The 13066-nt window shown below is 40.6% G+C and overlaps 1 protein-coding gene across 6 annotated transcripts in view; it reads left to right on the forward strand.

The window, feature by feature from the left end:
• Positions 1–2177: 2177 nt before the first annotated feature.
• Positions 2178–13066, forward strand: part of ENOX2 (ecto-NOX disulfide-thiol exchanger 2) — a 255383-nt gene continuing 244494 nt past the window's right edge. For 3 of the 6 annotated variants that reach the window (XM_087426954.1, XM_014792787.2, XM_087426955.1), the window contains exons 1-2: positions 2206–2376; positions 3721–3780. The gene's annotated coding sequence lies outside the window, so the exon portion shown is untranslated. The other 3 variants (XM_014792788.2, XM_087426956.1, XM_014792792.2) reach the window with 2 other exon arrangements.

The following is a 13066-nucleotide window of genomic DNA, read 5'->3' on the forward strand; positions in this document are numbered from 1 at the left end:
TATTTACTTACTATCTATATACTGATGTCTCCCAAATGTTCAGTTCCAACCCAGACCTCTCTCCTGTGCTTCAGACCTACATTTCCTTGCAGCCTATCAGGTATCTCCACCCAAATGTTCCACAGACTCCTCAAATTTTAAATGTTCAAAACGAATTCCTCCTATCCCTCACAAAACTTGCTACTCTTTCTGGGTTTCCTATCTCAATGAATGGTACTACCATACATTCAGTCTTCCAAATTAGAACTTGGCAGCCACAATGGACTCCTTCCTTTCCCTCACTTCCATATCCAAATTATCACCAAGTCCATCTGATCATACCATTTCCTTGCTTAAAAACCTTTGATGGTTCTCTACTGCTTTCAGGTTAAACTTTGAACTCATTGGTACGGCCCCCTATTCCTACCTGATCTAGTTCCTGCGATACGGAACTTTTTTTTTTTTTTTTGGTTCCCTGCACTCTCTCATATCCTTATTTCTCTGTATGGAGTATGGTTGACATTCATGCCCCAAATCTGACAAATATCTTACTGATTCTTCAAGCCTCATCATTCAAGCATGACTTCCTCCAGAAGTGGAACGAGTTCTTCCTTTTCTATGGTCCTATAGAACCCTATGTGGACCTTCTTAGAGCACTTTGTACATTGTATAACTCCCCTCCTAGATTGCGAGCTACTTAGGGCAAGGACTGTTTTCTAATTCTGTAGCAATAGTGCCTAGCCCAGTGCCTTGCACAAAGCAGTTTGCTGAATAAATTATTGAATCTATTAAATCTTCTTCTTCCTTCACTGTTTTGTTTAAAATTTTAGGCAATTACCTTAGCAAAATGCAATTCCTCTTTCTTTCCCTTCATTCCATTTGTGAGTAAAAAAGTTGTCCTTATCAGTAAAATTGTAGTAACCCAACCATAACGATCCAGTCAGCTATAAGGTTTCATCTCTAACAAAGAAAAGTCAAGAGTTAGGAGCAAAATTAGCCATAATAAACAACAATTTTCCTCAACTTTTAAATCACTTGAAAGTGCTTAGGCATCCCCACCTATTTCTTTATCCACCTTTTAATATGTTTTTTACTAAAAAGATAGTTTCTTAAAGAAATATACAGTTATTTCTTATTATGCAAGTAGTATTGTCTATCTGTTCTAACCTATTGCATTACAACAGTGTATGCGGCCACTGTTCTTCAGGGCAACAATGTGCTTTCATTACGGTTTAAACAGGCTTCTTCTGTGGCCGCCCGGTGGCTTAGAGGTTAAGTGCGCATGCTCCGTTAATGGCGGCCCGGTTCGGATCCCAGGCGTGCACCTACGTACCGCTTGTCCAGCCATGCTGAGGCAGCGTCCCACACACAGCAACTAGAAGGATGTGCAACTATGACACACAACTATCTACTGGGGCTTTGAGGAGAAAAAGGGAAAAAAAGGAGGAGGATTGGCAATAGATGTTAGCTGAGGGCTGGTCTTCCTCAGCAAAAGGAGGAGGACTGGCATGGATGTTAGCTCAGGGCTGATCGTCCTCACACAAGAAAAATAGGCTTCTTCTGGGCTGGCTTTTCATAGATCACATTTTTATGCCCGTTATGACACCATTTCAAAGGAAAAAATATGGTTCCCAATTAGTAACAAAATATAAATTTTTTCCAGAACCTTTGAAGTGATTCTAATGCAGATGGTTCACACAGAATACATTTTGACAGTTTTAAAGGACCATTTAAAATTCTAAGCTTATCAGAGAATAAATAACATTTCTAAAAAGTTAATCAAAACTCAATGAGAATTTCAAATCACTACATAAAAGGCTTCTCCCAGAATGCTAATAGCTTAACCAACAGTAAAATGAATCTAGAACCTTCATCTGCCCCCACAAGCACAACTCCATACCCCAAGAAGGGACATTTTGTAAGACAGTGCACTCCAAACTACCACAACACCCAGAGTACCCTCCTCCGTTTGAATTCCGGGGACCATCGGACCGGAGGGAGGAATTGTGGGTATATTAGAGAGAAGAGTTTCGACTCCATCTCCCACAATCCTCTGTCTTCACTTGAGTCTCTCCGCCAATACCATTATTGGATCCGCATCAGGAAGAACAGCCTCCCGCGACCTCAAACTACATTTCCCATGAGGACAAGGCATGGGCCTCCGGCTTCCCTGGTGACCAGTAACCAATAGGAGACGCCGCAGCGGCCGCGGTGTGGGTGAGTCCAGCCTCGGGCCTGAGTGCCGGGCCAAAGCCGGCTAGCGCAAGGCAGGGAGTTCTGAAGACAGTTGCGCGGCGTGGGGCGCTGCGAGGGCACTACCCGCCCAGGAGCTGCCGCGCCGGCCCGATTTTCCGCGGCTCTATAAGGAGTAGCGCTTCGGTAGCCGGGCAGCTGGAGGTCAGAGAGGCAGAAAGCACGAGTGGCTGTGGCTGGGGACTGTGGGACTGAGGGGGGCCTAGGGAGGAGGGTGCTTCCGGGGCCGCTTTCCTCTGCGCCTAGCTCCGCCCAGCTCCGCCTCTACGGGGGAGGGGGTGTGGGGACTGGGAGTCGGGGTGGGCTTCTGAGCTCTCCGCGCCGGTTCCTTGCAGCTTTGGAGCGCGCTCTCTTTTTCCTTTTTACCCCAACCCGCCAACCCGCTGTCTTTTTTCCTCCACAACGCCACCCCCCTCTCCCGCACCCCGCCTTGTGCCTCCTCAGAGGTCTGAAGTTAGTGTTCTCGACCAGGGGCTTCCCTAGGCAGCGTCTGGACTCCTTCTTACTGCTTGGAGGAGTTGGATGATGTCTTTCCTCTCTTCCCTCTATTTGCATTTCAGGTTTGGGCACACACCCTCCTTCCAATGTACACACTCTCCATTTCCTCTAGGGGCGGGGGAATTTCTTGCCACGCTCGGGGCATGACTTTTTGTCATATTTTCACTTTGCCTCCTTTATGGTGAGATAAAGCTCGCCGCCATCTCTTTATTGGCCCCTCCAGCCACCCGCCCCTTGCCTGACCAGATCTTTGGAGTAGAAAGAGTTTCACCTCAGTTTCCAGAAGGGATGGGGAACAGAAGAGGGAAGGAATCTCACATTTGAGAAATATGTGTTTAAGGTTCAGTGCAGTGTTCTGGTGAGAGTAAAAGGCAAGTTAGACCTATTTTAAAAACCGAGTTTTGTAGCGGTTTCCAGCAAGAACTGACGGCGCTAATGTTGACAAATATTTAGGGGACGCACCAACCACAAAATAAAGTAGACAGTGCAAAGCAGGCTGTATTAATTATTTTATTATTACAAACGCATGCAGAAAGTACTGAGGGGTTAGTGGAACAGGATACTGATGGGGTGGGAGTTGGTCTGTGGCAGATCAAGCCTAACCCTGAAAGCACTAAAGGTTGGACACTCTCATCTGTCTTCCAGACTAGTCCTGGTAGGCTTTGTGAAGGAGGTGAATTTTAATTTGGGCTCCAGAAGAGTAAAGGAGATTCAAAATGGGCGAAGAGGAGGAAGAAAATGCTTCCTGATACTGGAGTTGGAATTTGAGAAGGGTAGATAGAGTAGGGAGCACTTGTGTGACAGGTGGGCTTGCCTGACTGGAGTAAAAAGTGTCACCAGGGATAGATTGGGAAAGAAATAGCAGTGGAAAGCTTGGGGTCATAATAACAGGACACTCTGAAGCATCCGCATAGTTTGGATATTATTCTGTATCAAATAAAATTAAAGATAAAAAATTAAGATTGGGTGATTTTTGTTTTTTCATCCTAGGGGAACCTGATTTGAGATCAATTCTTGGAGAACACGAAGAAGTGTGGTGGTATGTTCCAGGTGTGAGTTTAATTTAAACCCTAGAAGAACTTTGTCTTATGGACTGTTTTGTTTGTACCTATTCTTAGTTACAATCTATAGTTTTCAATTTTAAAGCCGGGTGACATAAATTTATTTTCTTAAGAAATGCATTTGCTGTCCTTGTACATTATATTATCTGAATTATAGTCATTTCATTGGACAACGATAATGACTGCTATTTATTGAGTCTCTGTAATTTTTGGGCACTATCACAAGCTCTTTGTTGCATTATCTCAAGAGTCTTATGAAATAGGTACTAGTCTTCCCATTTTTCTAGAGGAGGAAACTAAAACGCAGAGAAGTTAAACAACCTACTTCAAGTCACATAGATTGTTAGGATTGGGGTTTGGGTGTACAGATTTCTGATTCCAGAGCTCATGGTCTGTCCACCATGGTGTGCTGGTCCTGCTGTTCACTTTTGTTCTTGACTTTCCATTTGTGGTAAGGAAAGATTATTGTGAAATATAGTTGATCATCCTGGCAGAAACCCAAATGATTCACTTTTAGTTTCTGTGTCAGTATGGGTCTGCTATAAAGCAGCTGCCAAAACCAAATTAGCTTAACTGCTATTGCAGCTGTAGCTAATTGTGTCTGCCAAAACTATAGTCAGTATGGCTGTTTCTGAATTAGATGATTCTCTTTATAAGACATGTCATACCTCTAAGCTATTTGGACCTGGACAGTACTTGGGGTTTTATTTTATTTTAGCTTTTATTTTAAGTGACTTTCTGGGTCACTAGGTCTCCTCCATGACCTTTGCCCACATGAAGAGTTGGGGGTGCAACAGAGTACAAGGTGTGAGCTCTCCCTGGGTCTAGTTGAGGAGTTGTATGCCCATAATTCTGAGGTAATGTAGTGTGTAGAACAGAGACAGGTACGAAGTGCTCAGAAAGGATAAAGGAAGGAGTGACTAACTGTAAGGGAGAGTCAGGGAGAAGGCTTCTGTGAAGAGATGACATGACAGACAGGTCTTGAAGGCTAATGAGTTTGCCAGGCAGAGAAGAGTGGGGCACAGGCATTCCAGATACAGGGAGCAGTCTGTAAAAGACATGTGGCTATATAAGAGCAAGGCATGTCCATTCAATATTGAGGAATTCAGCATGGCTGGGGTACACATTGTTTGGGAAAAGAAAGGTATAATGGTAGAAGAGTCTGGGAAGATAGGTTAGGGCTGATTTATGAAGAACCTTGAATTCAAGGCTAAGAAGTTTGGATGTGCTCCCATAGGCCAGTGTTTCTCAAAATGTAGGGCATCTGCCAGCAGTGGTTATGTTGTACTCCCACAAACATTTAAAATTTTATTAATTATGTATTCTAATATGTCGTTTAAGAGATAAAACAATTATAAATCAGATCAAATCTAAGGTTACTTAGGATATGGCTTTGTAAAAATAGAAAATGAACCAGTTTTAAGTTGATTTAAGATAAATATTAAATAAATAACAGTACACGTAGTGTGCGAATATGGTAAAATCACCAAGTAATACTCAAATGACTGAAGTTTGGGAAATGCTGCTTGTAGGCAATAGAAAACCATTAAAATGTTTTAGAAGAAGAGCATCATGATCAGGTTTTCACTTTTAGGATGCACTGGATGGGGACATGACCAGTTAGGAGGTTGGTGCTCTGTTCCACAGAGAGATGAGGACCCAAGGGAGTAACATATGAGAGAAGGAAACAGATTTGAGAGACATTTAGAAGGTAGAATTAGTAGGCCTTGGTAGATGTGAATATTATTCTATCAGTGTCATCAGAATTATTTTAAAAGTCTGTATGTCACTTGCCTGTTATCCTTTATATTCTAAGATGAGCATATTATTGCCCAACAGGATATGTACATATATGCATGAAGGTAACAGTGGAGGCTGTTGTCACGAATGGGTTAGGATTACACACAAACATCCTCACTGCCTTACCAAGTGTCCTTTAGAGCAGTGGCACAAATATTCAAGGCTCTGTTGAGGAATATGAGTATGATCTGTGACCCTTAGCCATCTGAAGAACTCCTCCTCCTTCAAGACCCAGCTCAGATATCAACACCTCTGTGAAGCCTTTCCTGCAACTCTCTCCATCCCACCTGCCACACTCACATATGCATGCACACACAAAGCAATGTTAAGCTCCTGGCTTCCATAGGACACTGCACTTACCTCTGTCCTAGCCTGTACCACACTATAGTGGGTCGGTCTGTGGATGTGTCTGTTTCCCCCCTAGACTGTGAGCTCCTTGAGGGCAGGGACCAGGTCTCATTCATCTCTATACCCATAGCATCCAGAACAGCACTTGGCATGTGGTAGACACCTAATAAATGGTTATTGCATGAAAAGAATGGAGCAACATGTTCACATGAATATAACTCTGGACCTTGGTACCACAGAGTGCCAAATGCTACAAAAAGGTTAGCTGTTTGCTACTTTTGGTGAATAAAGCAGTAAATTAAAGTGACCTGGGTACATAACTTCACTAGAGATTTCTTTTTTTTTTTTTTTCCATTTTTCCCCACTCTCCTGTGGTTACCTTACCTTTTACTTTCTCGTTTATCCACCCAGCCACCTGTTCCTTAGGCCTGCCCATTGCATTGCTCCTCTTGACAGAGTTCACATTGCTCCTGCCCTGATGCTCTGCCAAGGATCCAGCCTCCCTCTCCACCCACCAAGCCTAGTTGACTCCATCCTTGAAATCACTCTCAAATGGGTCTCCGCCTACTCATAGACACTGCTAGTGGGACTGTAATTTGATACAGCCTTCTGGAGAGTAATTTGTCAATATGTATCAAAAATCTTAAAATTGAACATAGCTTTCAACCTACCACTTCAACTTCTAGGGCTCTATGCTGAGGAAATAAACTTGATGTTTCCAAAAATTTAGCTCTCAGGATATCCATCCCAGAATTACTTATAATAGCAAAAAGAAAAGAAAAAAGAAAAAAAATAACATTTTAAATGTCCAATACTAGAGGTTTAAATTAAATCAATTATGGTACATCTATAGAATGGATTACTAGGTAGCCATGTAAGTTGATGTTACCAAAGAACATTTAATGATGTGGAAATTGTTTATGATACATTTAGAGAAAATTCAGATTATAAAGCTGACAGATCCAGTTTAACCATGCACACACACACATATCACAATGCATGCGTGCACACACACACATGTGTGTGTGCATACATAAGAAAAATCCTGTAATGTTAAACACACAAAAAAATATTAATAGAGGTTTGCTATAAATGCTAAGATTACATGAGTTCTGTATTTTACCTTTTGCAGATTTTTATTTTCTAATCTTCTATAATTATATTTTCGTTGATTTTTTTAAAAGTTATTTAAAAATATTTTCCCCATGTCCACCCCTATTACCATTGCCTTAGTTTAGGGAACACCCCCGCTTCCCCGCAAAACACAAATGACTTCTACCCTGGATTACTACTGCCTCCAGTCTGCCTCCCTTCCGATCCAGTCTCCACCAATGCTGACAGAATAATTTTTCTAAATCGCAAATCTGAAGCTATCTGACTTTATATAAAATAGTTCAAAGGCTGCCCATTGTCCTCAAGATAAAATCCAAACTTCTTTGAGTGGCTTATAAAACCTTTGAAAATCAGCTCTCTGCTTTCCTCTCCAGCGTCACTTTTTCCTCCTACAATTTACTTGTTCTTGGAGTATTAGGCCAGTGCCTGGCATATACTAGGTGTTTAGTTAATGCTAGCCAGATGTCGATGTGGATTGTATAGATTAACTATTGTGTGCCAGACAATCCACCAGTATTACGTTTCATCCTAAGAGTAAAAATATTAAATATATAAAATAGTTATCCCTATTTTACAGATGAGGAAAATTAAATTAAAACTGGGAAGAAAAATAATTATAATAAAGAACATTTTTAAAAGAAAAAAATCAAAACCCTCTGCCATAACACAGCTCTCTTCATTTTCCTGAAGCCCGTGCCAGTCTTTGTCAGTATGCATACAGACTTTGTTCATTCCCTTGGGCAAGTTATATGTGACCGCAGCATAACAAGAACAGTCCAGACTGACATGATCTCACCATGCCTCAGTTCATATTGTGCTAACGTGCAGAAATCTATCCTTTGTGTACCTAACACTTCATGTAGGAGAGACGGAATAGCTCCAATTGCTCTGTTTTTCTTTCTGTTTTGAAATTCTATGTCTTTTGGGATGAGGATGTCAGCAGAGAGCTACGGAAAACTGTGATAGAATTGAATGTACAAGAAACAATGTGTCTCATGGGAGCCAATGTCATTGGTTAATTTATTTTTTTTTAAATGTCATGTAGATGTATTTTCCAGCAATCTGTCCCCAGGGAAGACCTTGGTTGAATTTAACTATTAATCCTATTTACAGAATGCAGCCCATGCGTGCACTATATTCTTGCATTGTTAAGTGATCTTAGACATATGTAGTGGTTTACCATAATGACATACAATCAGGTGAATATGGGGTATCTGATTTTCTCTACAGAAATGTATCAGCGTTCATATTGTCGTTCAGGATCCTGCTGCGTGTTCTTCCCTGCATTTTCCTTACAAATAATACCCATTGTGCAAAAATGGATGCTCTTTAAAGGACAGAAGTCCTAAGCATGAATCATCTGAATAAAGTGATATTACCTTGTAAGGAGTTGTCACTTTTAAATACTCTAGGAAAAAGAATCTATAGTTCTGCTGCTCCATGATCAAATAAGTTGAACATAGGAGTTACAGATAGAGTTTCAATTCATTTGATGAATTATTGTGGGCGTACTATGTGCAAAGCACTCTGTTAGGCACTGCACTAGATACTCGCACATACCCCCTTTTAATGCCTTCCAGGCAAAGAGAGAGAGGGAGAAAGAGAAGGAGATCTGGTACACACAAGAATGAGTGTGCAAGAGCAAATGAAAAAAAGAGAAGATTTTAACAAGCAGGCCCATCATATAAATGCAAATTTGCCCAGGTGAAAATTGAGATATGTGCCAGTAGGCATTTATTCTTTTGTTTTCTGTCTCTTTCCTCAGTGGGATATATAGGCAAAAATGAACTACCAGATAGCTAATAAGCAAATGATCTACTTCTCTGTTTACCAACAGTTTAAGAGAAGGAACAGTGACTTTCTGTACGTCCAGTCCTGCACAAGACTGCTGGTGATGTTGTGAGAGTTATGACTATGTCAGCTTTTCCAGGGTTTCTGTCTCTGCTGCAGAGATTTGGCAGACACCTCAGACAAATTTTATGTCTCTTAAATCTTCCTCAAGCTAGGCTTGGCTCTTAGATTTATATGTACAAAAAAAGCGAAGTGTTTACCAGTTTGACATTTTTGAAGATCAAAACAGACTCAGTTTTTTTTTTTTAATTCAGCGTACACCTCAGTTTAGTCTACAGAAAGGGCTAATTGCTTTTGCTATTTGTTTAAAACAGCCAAAATGTTTACTTTCCAGAAGTGGTGACTGATCATATGTCTAAAGATTTATATTCCAGGTTTCAGTGTTGCTTCCTCTTTTTCTTGCCTACAAAATGTAAAGTTTTGTTCAAGTCCTCCTTTTCCTTTTTGCCTTTACTGATACATAGTATAAAACAATGTAGGACGTGTGGTGTGGTGAAATATATTGGCAATCTAGGAGAAAAATAAACGATCGTTTTTATTAGCTCCATCTTGCCCCCCCTTTTTGGCTCTCAGTTTTTCAATGGTCCCTTACCCACAAAATGTTGTTCTTTGGTGTTCTTGGCATAATAATTATAGGTGAGAATAAGAACTGAAGAATACAGTGACTACCCATTAACAAGGCTGGTCCAAATGTATCTGTAGGCAGAGCACAAATGAAAGTTTGGCTGTAATTCAAAAGAGTCGAAACACTGTGTAGAGAATGTTATATAAACACCATTGCTTCAGTGGTGAACTGTGAAAGATAATGATGGGGAAATCCCCAGTAAGGGCCCTTCTCATCCGCTCCAGCTGCTCTTCTTTTTAGCCAGGAACTACTGCCAGCTAGCGCTTCCTGGGGTAGAAACTGTCCCACAGTAAGACCTCATAATATGTCCTCTTACCATTTCTTCTTCAGTCAAGTCCTTGAACACACTTCACCAGGATTACTTTGGTCACATAATATTCTGATTTTCACCTTTCAAGAGATGCTGAGTTTGAATTCAAGGAGCACTCGATATACAAGCTCATTTATTCAGTGGACATTTGAGCACATATACAGGACCAGACCCTATGCTAAGTGTTAGGAATACAGCAATGCATTAGAAGTAGTCCCTCCTGCCCTTAAGGAGCTCACAGTCAAGTAGGGGAGATAGACAGCCAAACCAAAAATTATATTACAATGAGAAATGTGCTCAGAGAAAGAAGTATGTATAAGATGCCCTGGGAACATGATGGAGGGAATTACTGCTAGGGGTGGGTAACTTAAAGACTAGAGTCTATGTTGCATCATTGAAGGATAAGTGGGCATTGCCTAGAGTCTAGGTGGACAAAGAAGTGGTGACCAAGGATTCCAGGTAGAGGGACCACCGACACATGCAAGGTAGTCACATGTATAAAAACAGATAGTTCAGAAAAGGGTACGATATTGTGTGTGAACCACTGGGAGTGTGGGAGAGGGGACAGGATAAGAATCTGGAAAGCTATCCTGTGGCCAGCTGGTAAAGGAAGTCTGCTTGCTAAGGAGCTTGGCTTTGATCCTATAGGCAGGGGTGAGCTAGCACAGGGTTTTAAGTGGAGTAACATGATTGGAGGATGGGCTTTATGGCGAAAAAACTGGAGACAGAGAAAGTTCACCTTTTAATTTGGCAGTCTTTGAGAGGTCTTACCCTAATCACTTGCTGCTATTCAGCAATGCCATCTCTGCTAGGTTTTCTTTCAGTGTACAAAGATCGCTTTGAACAATTGTTTCCTCCCACACACAAAACATCCCTTCCTGCATTCCTTCACATATTGCTTAGCTGAATATTCATTCTTTCTAACTCAAATCGATGATCCCCAATCAATTGGGGCTTGATTATCATGAAGGAAATCAGAATTTCAAAGCATAGCAGCTTAGTGTAAAAAACTATATGAAGCTTATTTATTGCTTACTATCAGCAGTGTTGAGGTGAGTGCTGGTCAGCTCCCCTTGGGGGCTGGGGAGGGAAAGGGACAGAGGCTGAAGAGATGGCAGGAAGTGGCTGTTTAGAAAATGGGCAGCATCCAGAATGTCAGAAGTGCCTAAAGGCCGCATCCAGATATGAGAAATAGATATAAGAGCCGGAATTATACGAATATAAAACAAATGCATGTTGAAGGCACCAGTGCCCAAACAAATTGTACTATTTAGCCACTTTTAAAGCATGTTCTTTCCCTGACTCGGATACTGTAAATGGTTTCCCATTATCCATAGAATGAAGTCCAAACTCTTTAGCCTGGTATTCAGTACTTTCTTCAGTCTGTCTCCAACCTACCTTTCCAATCTTCATACTTCTCTCTTACAGAACTTCTCTGCCCCAGCCAGTTACTCTTTCAGACATTGCTTTGACATTTCCTCACTTACACTGTGAGCCCTCTTGGGACAGAGACTCTGATTTTTTAGCCTTTTGAATTCCCCAAAGTGCCTAGGATAGTGTCTTGTGTATAGTAGGCACTCAAGGTATATCTATAGGTTGATTATTGTTCCCCTGTTCTTTCCAATTTCTCTACTGCTATTGACCTAACACTTTTTCTACTAAAAATGGCAACTGAGACACAAGGTGAAAGGGGTCAGTCTTCAACAAACAATGTTTTAACTTTTTATTTTGAAATAATTTTAAATATAGAAAAATTACAAGAATCATAAGGACTCTCATATACTGTTCACTCATATTCACCAATTTTTAACATTTTGCACTATTTGATTTATGCTTCTCTATATAAATATGATTATTTTGTTCTGAAACATTTGAAATTGAAAAAGTTGTACCCCTTATCCCTCTCCTTTTTTCTGCAACCTTTTATGATGAAAATTTTTATACAGAAAAGTTGAAAGAATTGTACAGTCAACACCCATATACCCACCACTTAGATTCTGTAATTAACACTTTGTTCTATTTACTTTATCACCTATCCATCCATCTATCCATCTTTTTATGCATTTCAAATTAAGTTGCAGACAACTGTACAATACTTTCTAAATTCTTCAGTATGCATATCATTAACTACATGAACAAACTATTTTCTGCTCTGAAATCAACCAAATCGTTCAATTATAACTGCCTTTACTGTGTTTCCAAAACTCCGGTCTACCTGTGTGTCTTAGATCTGTTTGGCCATGGAACACATGTCTCTTTGATTAACTTTTGAATGCCCCTCCACTTCAACTAGTCCAGTGCCAGACACATATTCCATAAATACCACTTGATGCTAATGAGCAGAGACAGAGCTAGAGCTAGGGGAAGAATTACAATAAAACTAGAATAAACTGAAGGAGGAGGGGAGTATATGAGAAGAGGGCCACAATGGGAGAGAGAGAAGCTAAGGCTTGAAGAATTGGGGGAAGTAGGGAATCTTAGCCCACCTGGTACTTCCAGCAGTACTTCTAATTGCTACTGTCCAACCCTCTCTTTAGAAGGATAGGTTCCAGGAAAGTAGGGACAATTGCTGCTCAGCAGAGCGCATGGCGAGTCTCCTTGCTACTACTTATACACCACTAATTAGTATATTCATGTTGCTTCATGAATATTCTAATCTACTAGAAGATGCAGCTTAGTTTTAGAGGGTATGTGTGGGCCACTGAAAACCTCTTTCAAACTAAATCTGTGTTACAGGCCAAAGAGCATTTGAGTTCAATGAATCCTAGTTTCCTTTTCTTTATAGCCTTTTCTTTCTTGTTGTGTTGTTTATGAATACAAGGATAGTTCTAATATGCATTTATTGAGTAATTATTTTGTTCCAAGAACTGTGCTAGCTGCTATCACATCATTAATGCTTTCCACCAACCCAATGAGGCAGGTGATAATTCTTTTTCCATTTGCCAGATAAGAAAACTTAAGACTCAGCGTGGTTAAGTACCTTGTCCATAAGCTAGAATTCAAGAAACTCAGGTTTATCTGACTTAAGAGCCCAATAGTCTTAACCACATTGTCAGATGAAATTAAGAAAAAATGATCAACCTAGTAAAAACTCAAGGAAGTTTACTTTCACTGTATTGACTCAGCAGGTGATTTATTCACTAAGCAAGTCCAATTGAATCACTGAATTAAGAAGGAATTTAGTCATTCAGACTTTAATCATTAGAATGTTGGTATAGGAATGGATTC

The sequence above is a fragment of the Ceratotherium simum genome, chromosome X (genome assembly GCF_057802395.1).
Source record: "Ceratotherium simum simum isolate JZ-2026a chromosome X, ASM5780239v1, whole genome shotgun sequence".
In the NCBI taxonomy this organism is placed as follows: domain Eukaryota; kingdom Metazoa; phylum Chordata; class Mammalia; order Perissodactyla; family Rhinocerotidae; genus Ceratotherium; species Ceratotherium simum.